This window comes from Myxocyprinus asiaticus, chromosome 25 (assembly GCF_019703515.2).
Source record: "Myxocyprinus asiaticus isolate MX2 ecotype Aquarium Trade chromosome 25, UBuf_Myxa_2, whole genome shotgun sequence".
Classification (NCBI taxonomy): Eukaryota; Metazoa; Chordata; class Actinopteri; order Cypriniformes; family Catostomidae; genus Myxocyprinus; species Myxocyprinus asiaticus.
In genome coordinates, this window is record NC_059368.1 from 23863026 (window position 1) to 23875699 (window position 12674).

Sequence of the window (12674 nt, forward strand, 5' to 3'; positions counted from 1 at the left end):
TGTGTTGGGAGGAAAAAGTCAGATCAGACTAAAGTCTCATTCCCTTCACAAAAACACACACACCCTTCTAGACATAGTCTATTCATGCCACAGAGTGAGGAATGGGAGTAGGAGACTGCATCTGATCCTTCCATTAGGTCTAAATGTAATAGCAGTGCTGTCACTCACAGAGAGGCCAAACCGGACGCACACACAGACACACATGTTCTCTTGCCAGCACAGCCACTAACATGCATAAAATCATTTGCATTTTTGCCATGTTACTTGTTAAATCTCCCAATTCAGGCCTTTGCGTTTCTAGGTTAGTTGACATAATACTTTTGTAAAGTTGACATGTCCTGTGATGTGACATGCTATATACTCCAAAAACTATTTCAAACAGCATTTTGCCAATTCTTTTATAATTATGCATGCACCTTTATAACCTCATATTAATCAAGGGACTACATGAGATGCATGCACTTTTACACATTCATTTGTCACAATGCAGGAACATTTTAATTTAACTAGTGATGGAAAAAAGTGAATAAATCTTATTAAAAACTAACAAGCAATAGTGAGCAGTTATAGGATCTGAGATATATACTTTTCCTTATACAGCAATATAAATTTTTACCTTAAATCTGGATGCCCATGGGCACTTTATGCATCAACTACCTAGGGGTCAATAGAATACATAGAGAGTCCACACAGGAACTGGAAATGCTGGTTTTAGGCCCCGTCTCTGATTGCAGGCATCGTTAGAATGTGTTCTTGCTTTAGGAGCACAGTGCTGCTTGACCCAGATCTGCTCTCACAATGCGGCTCCCACTCAAGCCAAACGGCTCTACACTTTCCGCACTCCCTACCAGACCCAGAGGAAATGTCCAACTTTCCATAAAGATGTCAGGCCAAAATAAAAATAAAAAAAAGGCTCATTCTCTCTTCCAGCTCCCACACTCTCACTTTCACACTTACTCATTCCCAACTCTCCTTTTATATTCTCTAATTTCATCTTGCATTCTCTCTTCTTTTTACTTTTTCTATCCCTTTCTCCTTTGGTCTGCTCTCCATCCTTTCTCTGCTCACTCTCTCCATCACTCTTGTCCTCCCCTGTCTAAAAGGCATGAATAGAACCATCAGTAATGTTAGTAACATTAAGTGTTTTTCTGACCCATTCACTGTTGTTTCCACACTTTTTGTGTAGTCTAAAAATCTTGACCAAAGTCTAATCTCTTTTTCTTTCACACCATCTCTCTCAGTCCCCTCCCCCCATCTGTCTCTCCCTCTAACTGCATGCACAGCACATAAAATAGAACCAGACTGTTTTCTTTTCTCATAGAATGTCTCATTGCATCCCTCTCCCTTCCTTATATTCTCTCTCCCAAAATGTGTAAATGTCTGGATTGCAGGAATGTGAGCTGAAGACATTCCTCTATGAATTGGCCAAGAAGACTTCAACCATCACCATCAAATGGGATTACCAGCAGGGAAAAGGAGAGAGGGAGAAAAATCAGCCCTATACAAGGCAAACAGAGCCGAGGAGAGAGAGAGAGGTAAAGTCCAAACTAGTCTCTGCTGGCAATAAACAGTTAGTACAAATGCTTTTATGAACCAAGACTCCACTAAGCAAACCATTAATGAATGCTGCCAACCCACACACACACACATTAAAGCACTAAACAAAACTGTTCAACCTTGGACACCAAGTGCAAAAAAACACTACCCCAACATCTTTTCAGGATATTTTGCATGGTGTTTGAATAACTCACTTATTCTGCCAAAGCCCTGCTACACTGCTGTAATGACTAAACCAGTATTGTGACCGACTCATTGCTTTTCTTTCTTTCTTTCTTTCTTTCACCCTCCTCTCAAGATATAGTCTCTTCTGTCTTGTGCGTGCATTATTGTCATTTGCAGGTTGTTTTTGGATAAAAGCATCTGCTTAATAAATAACTCTACAAACATATTTAAGAGTGGCAAAATAGGAGTATGCAAAAACACTTAAGTACTTCAGAAAATACTATAATACTTTCTCCCTCTTTATTCTCTTCAGCAGTCTTGACGTGTTTTCCAAAGGATGTCTAAGACATAAAATATAAATTTGTCCTGAATATTGAAAATACAACAAACCCTTGCATGCAATGAAAAATAAAACAAACAACCAAACAAAAGCAATGAAATCTAACTCATTAACAACAAGTGAAAAATGGTTGCATTTCAATATGTTCTCTCAAATAGCTATTTCTCGTGTGTATTAATGAAAAGAAACAAGTTTCTTCATTTTAAAAGTTAATTCTAAATTGATCCATAAATGTTATTCTTAAAAGAAAGATGAAAAAGTTTTTACCTTCTTTTTTTTTTCACCTCGTCAAAGTTGTTCCCGTTTCATGTAATTCCACCCAGGTGTGTTTCTGGGAGAGTGCGGCGCTCGTCAGGTGCTCTCGTCTTTATATTAGCACGCGCAGACACGCGCTGAGTGACGGAGGCGTCTCGCTCCAGCCTGCGCACTATGTGACTCACACTTTACTGCTGTCTGCCTGTATGACTGTCATAATAAAAGTCCATAACCTAGAAATATTTCAAAATAAAGGTCCTTATGCTCGACTTCATTTAAGTTCAATTTCATAACGTGTAGAGAAAAGAAAACAGTAACATTATGCTTGTCTTTTTATTGATTTTTTGAACTAGAAGATTTTTAACAGTCCACAAACATTTGGAGCACAGTCATATGATATAGATAGACTTATTTATTAGTTTTTGTTAGAAATTACAGAATTAAATTTTTTTATGAAACTGAAATGCGTAAATCTTAAAAATTGGCCAAAACATTTGTGTGTTATGAATGTTAAAATACAGCACCCAGAGGGAGACTAACGCCACTAACTGTACATCACTACTAATGTGCTTGCCTCGGGATACCCTCAGTTGTTTAAATCTTCAAATCTAAACCTTAGATAACATCTCTCTCTTGGAAATGATACGAGCCTATTTTAAAAACATCCTCTAAGGCATGTAAACTGAACACGCACACATCGAGCTGACTGAAATGAAATGAAGAATTTCTTAGTTTCACATTTTATTTTGGTTATCCTCAAATAAAACAAAGTTATATTTAAACTGGAGGACCAAGAGTTTGACACAGGGAGCATTTGTCTAACTTATTGTTTATTTTTTCCTTCAGTTAGTCTTTTTGTTTGGAATTGAAGAGATTGTTTGAGATCTGTATCCCTTGCTCTGTAGACACAGGTTACTGACAATTCTTGGACAATTTCTACATCTGCCGTAGATAAAATGTTCTGGAACATTTTCCTCCCAGTTCAATTTCACAATTGTGTTCTGCTGTGTTCTGCATTTGCATGTGGGAATGCATTCTAAATTGAAGACTAATGGGAGTATGGGTGCAGTTATAATTTCTTGGTGGGTGTGTAATATCTATTTTTAGTGGTGTTCTATATTCTTCTGTGCTCCTCTCCTGGCTCGCTTATTGTGTGCTTGTGTCAGGGGTGCAGATGAGTTGCCCCTATGAGCAAGAGCTGGCAGGGAGGAATGGGTCTGTTCAACACTCAGACAAATGCTCAGGAGTGACTCATAACAGCCAGTAAAGAGCAAGTCCATTTCTGCTGGAGTCAATCCTTACAATGTCATCATCATCAATTTTTTAGAATTGAAAAAATTGAATTAGAATTGGCCAGCTGGAATGTCTGTAATACAATGACTGTGTTACTGCTTCTGCTGTTCTTTTTGTATGAGGGTTGTTGACATTGGCTACTTTTGTGAAATTGTGACAAACAGTATTTACTCCATTTAAAACTATTTTAAACTGCATTTTGCTTCTGTTGTAATTATTATGCATGCATTTTCTATGATTATATTAATTGAGATATTACATTGAATATTTGTACTATACAAAATTAATTTGTCCAAAATCCATTTGGACCATTTAAATGTAACTAGTGACAGCAAAACGGTAATTAGAAATTATGAAAAACTTGAAATGAAAAACAAGAAATGGTTACCAGTCACAGCACCTAACATATACACTGTCAATTTCCCTTATACATTCACACTTTGTTTAAAAAATTAAATAATTGGATGTCACATGACGCTATGCAAGTGGAAGCAGCCTACTTGCATTCTCTGATACACTATGCTACAATTATCCTTTCAATCAACATTACTTGGTGAGAACTGATTTAGTTTTGATTGTTAAACTGTGCAGGGAGAGTAGGATGTCAAAAAATTTGAAATCATTGGCCTGTGGGGACATTAAAAAGCATTTATGGTCGCACGCGTCTGACGCCTCTCAAGAGCAAGATGGCGGGGGTCCGGTTAGGAATGACAGCGTACCTCAGTATGTAAGTCAAGATACTGCAAACGTTTATCCAGAGCTAACGAAAATCTCAACCGACATTGAGGGCCTCGCGGAAATACACCGAATGACCACATCTGTGGAGGTGAAACTTTCCGCCCTGATCACAAGAATGGACAAGGCTGAAAAGCGAATTGAGTCTCTGGAAGCAGCCGGAAAAGAGCTGCAGAATAGCACGCCAGCCACCAAAAGGGAAAGGAAGGTCAAGATATGGTCAAGTTCTTGGACGGGCTTATTCCGAATTTGTTCGACACAGCAGGCCATCATCTGGAAATAGAGCGCCCGCACAGAGCTCTCGGTCAGCTTCCCAGAGCGGGTAACAGACCCTGATCTGTTCTGGCAAGATTCTTACAGTCAGCAGACAGAGACTTTGTTTTACGTGCGGTGAGGAATAAAGGCAAGTTGTGCTGGGAGGATTAAAACACTATGGTTTTTCCAGACTTTGCCAGTGAAACACAAGAGAAACAGGAAAGATTCAAAGAGTGTAAGAAGTTACTTCATGCACAGGATGTGAGCATCGCTTTGCTTTTCCCGGCTAAACTGAGAATTGATGCCAAGGATCGACATAAGACTTTCACATGCCCATGAGAATCTATGGCCTTCATTAAATCAATGGAGTGAGTAGGTGGCTTTGCCAGCGCTGAATCAGTGGGACTACACATCGTGCATTTTGCTGATGCGATCTGAGAGGGTTTGTTATGCGGTTGGTTGCCCACTGTCTATCTTTCTCGATATACTTTTTTATTTTCCTTTATTGGCTTATTGTTGAGTTTATTTGTTCATTTTGTGGGTTTGATGTTGTCATTTACTAGGGCCTTTTTCATTAAAAACTTACATGTGCAGTTCAAATGTATGGCGTATGTAAAAAACAAAACAAAAAAAACACCAGACTGAAATAATCTTGTAGCAATAGACCTTTTTCACACTCTATGTTTTGGAACGCAGAAGTAAACATTTGCAGGGTAAACTTCGACAGCAATGAATGGGAGTGAATGGGAGATCACAGCAAATATTATTTTCACTTACCCATTTGCACCAAGACCAAAATAAAAAATCCACTATAATTTTTGAATGACTTTCCAGAAGAGAAAATAATAGAGAGTGTTGGATTAAGACGCCAAGATGCCAAATTACTCTCTCAGCAGCTGTAATAGAAATACCCTCGCAGCTATGGTAATTCGTTTTTTAAAACTAATTCCAGGGTAATATAACACAAAGCATAATGTTATAATTTTACACTTAATATTTAAAAAATGTATAATATAAAAAAAATAAGCGAGATTTTTGCTGATAAATAAGGTGGAAATGAGTCATCACAGTCTGTGAAAAAGGTCTATGGTGTCGCGGAGGGTCTCATGTACGTACAGAATTTTTCTTTGCATGTCAATATGTCACACTTTAACATAGGTAAAATTTTTCTCTTCACGTGGAATGTTAATGGGCTGGGGCACCCTATAAAAAGAAGGAAGGTTATATCTTTTCTTAAGCGTAACATTTTTTATATAGTGTTCCTTCAAGAAACGCACCTTTCTGCACAGGAAGCTGAAAAACTTGGTAAAGCATGGGGTTGGCATGTGTTTTGCAGTGAAAATACAGAAGTGCAGTGTTGTTTACAACAAAGGAGCTTAGAGAATCATACATAGATGCCTCAATTGGCTGGTTTGATACGTCAACTGCGGCACTATCTTGGAACGTTCAACATGGAGAGCTGTTTTCAAGTAAGAGCAGGGGAGTCATCACACTGATAAGTAAGCATTTACAATTTAATGGTCTCAAACATATTAAATATAATTTAGGAAGAGTCATTATAGTTTTGGCTGAAATACAGGTGCAAAATCTTATTTTGGCTAATATTTCTGCACCCAATGCTGATGATCTGATGATCTTTTTATAGATCTTGAGGGAAAGTTACAAGCCGTTGGGATCCTCCATTATATGGTTTTGGGTGGAGACTTCAATCATTTAATGGATCAGGTCCTCAATCATAATGATGCAAAAGTGTATAGACCCAGTTTAGAGTAACGTTGACACTACAGAGGATGTGTAAAAATCTTGGTCTTACAGACATTTGGAGACTTCTGAATCCAGCTGGGAGGGATTACATAATTTTTTCATCAGTTCATAAGATTTACTCTAGAAAAGTCACTTATTCCATTTGCCACCGATTGCTCAATTGGGAACGATTTAGTTTCAGATCATGCTTTGGTGTGTTTAGAGATGTTGCTGCATATAGAGAAAAGATAATCATATAGATGGCGCTTTAATACAACCCTTCTGCGGGACCCAGAATTTCAACAAATGTTAAAAACAGAAGTTAATGTTTATGTGGAGGCCAACTGGTCCCCAGTGTTCTCCGTGGGTGTGGCATGGGAGGCAGTTCTTAGGGGGTGGATCATACAATATGACTCATTAATTAAAAAGATCAAAGCACAGGAATTCATGGAATTGGAAAAGAGTATTAAAAGTGCTGAAACAGAGCTGAAGCGTCGAATGTCATCCAATGGTCTTAAGAGAGTTGACTGAGCTTAAATATAGGTACAATACTATTTTGTCACAGAAGGTAGAGTTTTGCTTATTCAGGGCACGACAGACATACTTTCAGTCAGGAGATAAGGTAGGGAAACCTCTTGCCAGATACATAAAACAGAGAGAGTTTGAGGGGCTTGGGTAGCTCAGTGGTAAAAGACGCTGGCTACCACCCCTGGAGTTCGCTAGTTCGAATCCCAGGGCATGCTGAGTGACTCCAGCCAGGCTTCCTAAGCAACCAAATTGGCCTGGTTGCTAGGGAGGGTAGAGTCACATGAGGTAACCTCCTCATGGTCACTATAATGTGGTTCGTTCTCGGTGGGGCGCGTGGTGAGCTGAGCGTGGATGCCGCGGTGGATGGCGTGAAGCCTCCACACAAGCTATGTCTCCGTGGCAACACACTCAACAAGCCACATGATAAGATGAGCAGGTTGACGGTCTCAGATGCGGAGGCAACTGGGATTCGTCCTCCACCACCCAGTTAAGAGTCCAGAATTTTATCTGTGAGGTTTTAGATACTCAAATTTCATTCTGCCCCAGACCCCAGGGTGATGGGGCGGTTATTAAAGTAGGTGACAAATATACAAAAAGCTGGGTCCAAACTAGTGTTATGATTGGCAGACCAATAATTCTTAGAGGACGGAAGTCAATAGGTGCTCCCTCATTTCAAGAATGGTTCACCGAATTGGGCAGGGTGGCGGCATTCGAAAAATGTCATATAAACAGCTTGGCAGACTAGATGCATATGGTAAGAAATGGGATAAATACATGACCTTTCTGGAAGGCTCTGGGTGAGGGCCATGTTGAGAGAAACCCTTTTTTTCTCTCTCACTCTCTTCGTGTTTATATGTGTATACTGCAGGCTTGGACCACAGGAGTGTTTGTTGGGGGTTAGGGATTGGGAGGGGGATAGGGAATTAATGGGGGTTAAGGGGGATAATGGTTGACTGTGTGCATGTATATTATGTATTGTTCTGTGTTATCTTTGAGAATCAACCAATAAAAATGTTAATCTCAAAAAAACAAGAAAAGAAATAATTTAGCATGGCAAGTTGGCAAAACATCACATATATCTGTCTTTTTACACTAAACGACTACTATACATTCTGAACTGACACCCCAATGAATGTACATGCTTTTGTATACACACACACATTCATATGGCACAATTACTGTAAAGACTACAGTAACTTTCAAGCCGCCTGCAATAAGCCTCTTATTAACCCCACCCAGAACAATGCAATTCCCAGAATGCCTGAGATTCAGAGTGACATAGTGAGTGCATGTGTGTGTGTGTGTGTGTGAGAGAGAGAAAGTGAGAGAGAGAAAGAAAGAGAAAGAGATTGTGACGAGGAGGAGGGTGTGGCCGGGCCGTGATGGAGCACGGCCGGCGCTGAATCAGCTGATCAGCGGGAGACCGAGATAAAGGGCAGCCAGAGACACAGGTTCGAGAGAGGGAGAGATACACTCGGCCACGCTGTATGTGCGTCTGTGTTTGTTTATGTTTGTTTTATGTTGAGTTTTATCATTAAACCTTATGTTTACTGTTCAGCCGGTTCCCGCTTCCTCCTTGCCCATCCTTTACCTATTACAGAGATATTCCCCTTTATCTCATATGCAAAACATCTCATTCCAGACTTTTAAGCTCTTAAACGGAAGATCAGTTAAGACTTTCCATCCAGTCAAAACGATAATAACATTAATGATAATAATACATTTAATATTATTCTTTTTAAATTAAATTATAATATATGCTTCTAAAATATTATAAACAGTCACGCCAATAAAGTCTATAATAAAGTCTGCCAAAAATGATCTCAAACATCTATGAAAGTGATCCCTTCTCTTAAAGGAATAGTTCACCCAAAAATGAAAATTCTCTCATCATTTACTCACCTTCATGCCATCCCAGATGTTTACGACTTTCTTTTTCAACAGAACACAAACAAAGATTTTTGGAAGAATATTTCAGCTCTGTAGGTCCAAGTGCATGGGTGCAAAGTTTTTGAAGCTCTTAAAACCATATAAAGCCAACATAAAAGTAATCCATAGCAATCCAGACTTCTGAAGTGAAACGCTATGTGTTTGTAAGGAATAGATCAATATTGAAAACTTTTTTTACTAAAAATTCACAAGGGTTGAGGTCACAGAGCCTCTCACATGACGTAGTAAGTGCATTGGCAAATTCACACGACAACTGATGCATGAAATACGAAAAAATACGGAAGACGATTACAACAGAGGAGCATATAGAATCATACATAGATGCCTCAACTGGCTGTTTTAGATACGTCAACTGTGGTGCTATCTTAGAATGTTCAACAAGGAGAGCTGTTTGAATCGGTTTGAATGCGAGTGAGTGGAGGAGATGCCTTAGACCGAGCTCCTTGCTCAGACCACTGCATAAACTGCTTTTGTGTGGAAACAGTATTGTGGTCCATAGGAACAGCTGCTAATAAGGTATCTACATATGAATATCTACAGTATGCAGGGGAGGCTTTCGCGCTTACGACTGCGAGAGGCAGTTTGAACTCTACCCTTGTCAACGAGCTGGCCGGAAGCTAACATTTTTAGTTACAGTTTTTTTTTTTTTTTTTTGTGATTAACATTTTTTATTGATTCCCACAGAGGACACAAAAAACAAAACATATATATACATGGAATAAACATGGCTTTAAGACCGAGCCTATACAATCTAAAGGGGGTCCAATAGAATCGATGTATAATCTTGAAATGCATAAGGCGCACCCTTGCATCTCTAGATGCAGACTTGATGTTATTTAAAATCCTAGCCCACCTCTTTCCTCCAATACAAAGTTTAAATCTTTCTCCTATAATCTCTTGACAGAAGTTAAATCTCCATCCCCCAGACTCAGAATTAGCAGGGAGTAATTCACTGATGCCTCATGACCTTTTCCAAAAGCATTAATCACCACTCCCAGAGTATCTGCCACTTTAGGGGGGTGTATGCTACTCCCAAAAATAGTACAGAGCAGGTGGCATAGCTGTAAATACCTAAAAAACTGAGATCTAGGAATCCCAATATGTTGAACCAAATCTTCAAAAGATCTCAACACTCCGCTCTCACATAGGTCACCAAGTGTAGTAACCCCCCTCGCAATCCACTCTGACCAGCAGAAAGGGGACTTATCAATACATAATTTAGGGTTCAGCCATATGCTTGAGGCAACATTTAAATAAATGTCAGAATTAAACATTCTAGACACTTTTGTCCATACTAAGTGCAAATGCGAGATAACGGGGTGTAACTTAACGTCTCCAATTAGTTTGATAGAAAGGCTTTGCGAAACAGGGGCAAGACCTTCCCGTTCAATACAAAACCAGGGAGGGAATCTCTCAGGTGGAAGTGACCATTGAGTCAAATGTCTGAGACCGAATGCATAATAGTAAAACAAAATCTTGGGTAGGCCTAGACCACCTTTGTCAATCGGCCTATGTAACTTATTAAAATGTAATCTAAGACGCTTACCATTCCAAATGAAGGACTTCGCTATGCTATCAAATTGCTTGAAATAGGAGACAAAGACATCTACAGGGAGAGATTGTAGCAGGTAGTTGAATTTTATAATACAATTCATTTTAATAACATTAACTTTCCCAATCATAGATAAATGTAATGAAGCCCACCTGCCCACATCGCTCGAAAACCTTTTTATTAAGGGGTCCAAATTAACTCAAACTAAATCACACAAATTTGCTGGGAATAAAATGCCCAAATACTTAATGCCCTGTCTTGGGCCACTGGAAGGCTGTCAGAGCCAAAGCTTCAGATTTAGACCAATTGACTCTGTATCCTGAGAACTTAGAAAAGGTATTAATAATTCTGTGAAGGCAAGGCATAGATCTAATGGGGTCGGAGACAAATAATATAATATCATCTGCATAAAGCAAAAGCTTATGCGCCATACCTACCGCCACAACCCCTGGAAAATCATCCTCCTTTGTTATCGCAGCTGCTAATGGTTCCAGGGCAAGACAGAACAATAATGGGGAAAGAGGGCAACCCTGCTGGGTGCCCCTATCCAGAGAAAAATAATCTTAAATTAATCCATTTGTTTGTACCGCTGCTACAGGGTGTCAATAAAGTAACTTAATCCACCAATAAAAGTTTTCCCAAACCTGTATATTTCCAAAATCTTAAAAAGATTATCCCATTCTACCATATCAAATGCCTTTCGGCATCAAGTGAGATGGCAGTGACCAGAGTGTGATCATTCACCACTGACTACATGATATTGATGAAATGCCTAATGTTATCAGAAGAGCTCCGGCCCCGAATAAACTCCACCTGATCTATATGTATAAGAGATGTCATAACTTTACTTAATCGGTTAGCCAGAATTATTGACAATATTTTTACATCTAGCTGGATCAGGGAAATTGGACGGTAACTCTTGCACTCGCTTGGATCTTTGCCCTTTTTAAAAATCAGACTAATCCGGGCTTGTGTCATGGTTGGAGGAAGCTTTCCATTCTTTAATGATTCTGTATAAACTTCTAACAAAAGTGGAGCCAGTTCTGTAGCATAAGATCTAAAAAATTCAGCAGCAAAGCCATCTGGCCCCGGAGCATTGCCTGTAGGCAAGGCTTTAATTACTTCGCCAAGCTCCTCCAAGTTTATCTCAGATTCAAGAGAATTTTTTTGCTCAGTCGTCAGTTTAAGGAGTTCTAATGGTTCCACAAAGTTTCTAATATCTTCATCAGTAGATGAAGACGTGGAACTATAGAGATCAAGATAGAATTCTTTAAAAGCATTATTAATTTCAATGGCCGAGGTAAATATTTTACCACCAGCAGATTTCACTGAGGGAATGGTAGAAAAGACTCTATCTGCTTTATGTATCTAGCCAAAAGCTTCTCTACTTTGTCCCCTGACTCAAAGTATGACTGAGTGTGAATAGCCAAAACTCCACCTTCCGCGACAAAATAGTATTATATCTATATTTCAATCGGGTCAATTCTCTGAGGCCATCAGACGACATTTGGTGCTTCAGCTCTGCCTCGGCACTTTTAATATTCCCTTCCAACTCCACAAGTTCTCGTGCTTTGGATTTTTTGATGAATGAGGCATACTGTATGATCCGGTCCCTAAGAAACATCTTAAGTGCCTCCCAAGCCACGCCCACAGAGGATGCTGAGGACCAGTTGGTCTCCATATAAATGTTGATTTCAGCCTTCAACATTTGCTGAAATTCAGGATTTTGCAAAAGCGATACATTAAAGCGCCAACTATATGATTTCTTTTTCTCCGTATGTGGCAACACCTCTACACTCACCAGGGTGTGATCTGAGACTAAGATGTTTCCAATTGAGCAATCAACAACAGATGAAATGAGGGACTTAGATATACTAATATATATATATATATATATATATATATATATATATATATATATATATATATATATATATATATATATATAAATCTATTCTAGAATAAATCTTATGGACTGATGAAAAAAATTTATTGTCCCTACCAGATGGGTTCAAAAGTCTCTAAATATCTGCAAGACCAAGATTTTTACATATCCTATGAAGCGTCAGTGTTTCTCTAGGGGGCTTGCACACTTTTGCTTCACTATGATCAAGGACTGAATCCATCAATAGATTAAAGTCTCCTCCCAATATTATATCACGAGGGGTGACAGCGGCTTGCAACATCCCTTCAAGATCTATAAAAAAAGCCCTGATCATCAGCATTAGGTGCGTAAATATTAGCAAAATCAACCTTTTCCACTGAATTTCTGCTAAAACAATAATGACTCTTCCTAATTTA

The 12674-nt window shown here is 39.0% G+C and overlaps 1 protein-coding gene across 4 annotated transcripts in view; it reads right to left on the minus strand.

Annotated features, from left to right (window-relative positions):
- Nucleotides 1-12674, minus strand: part of LOC127416221 (palladin-like) — a 140994-nt gene that overhangs the window by 53425 nt on the left and 74895 nt on the right. The window contains exon 1 of one of the 4 annotated variants that reach the window (XM_051655446.1): nucleotides 2330-2475. The exons of the other annotated variants lie outside the window; for them this stretch is intronic. The gene's annotated coding sequence lies outside the window, so the exon portion shown is untranslated. Of the gene's footprint in view, nucleotides 1-2329; nucleotides 2476-12674 lie in introns of those variants that run through there. 4 annotated transcript variants of the gene reach the window in all.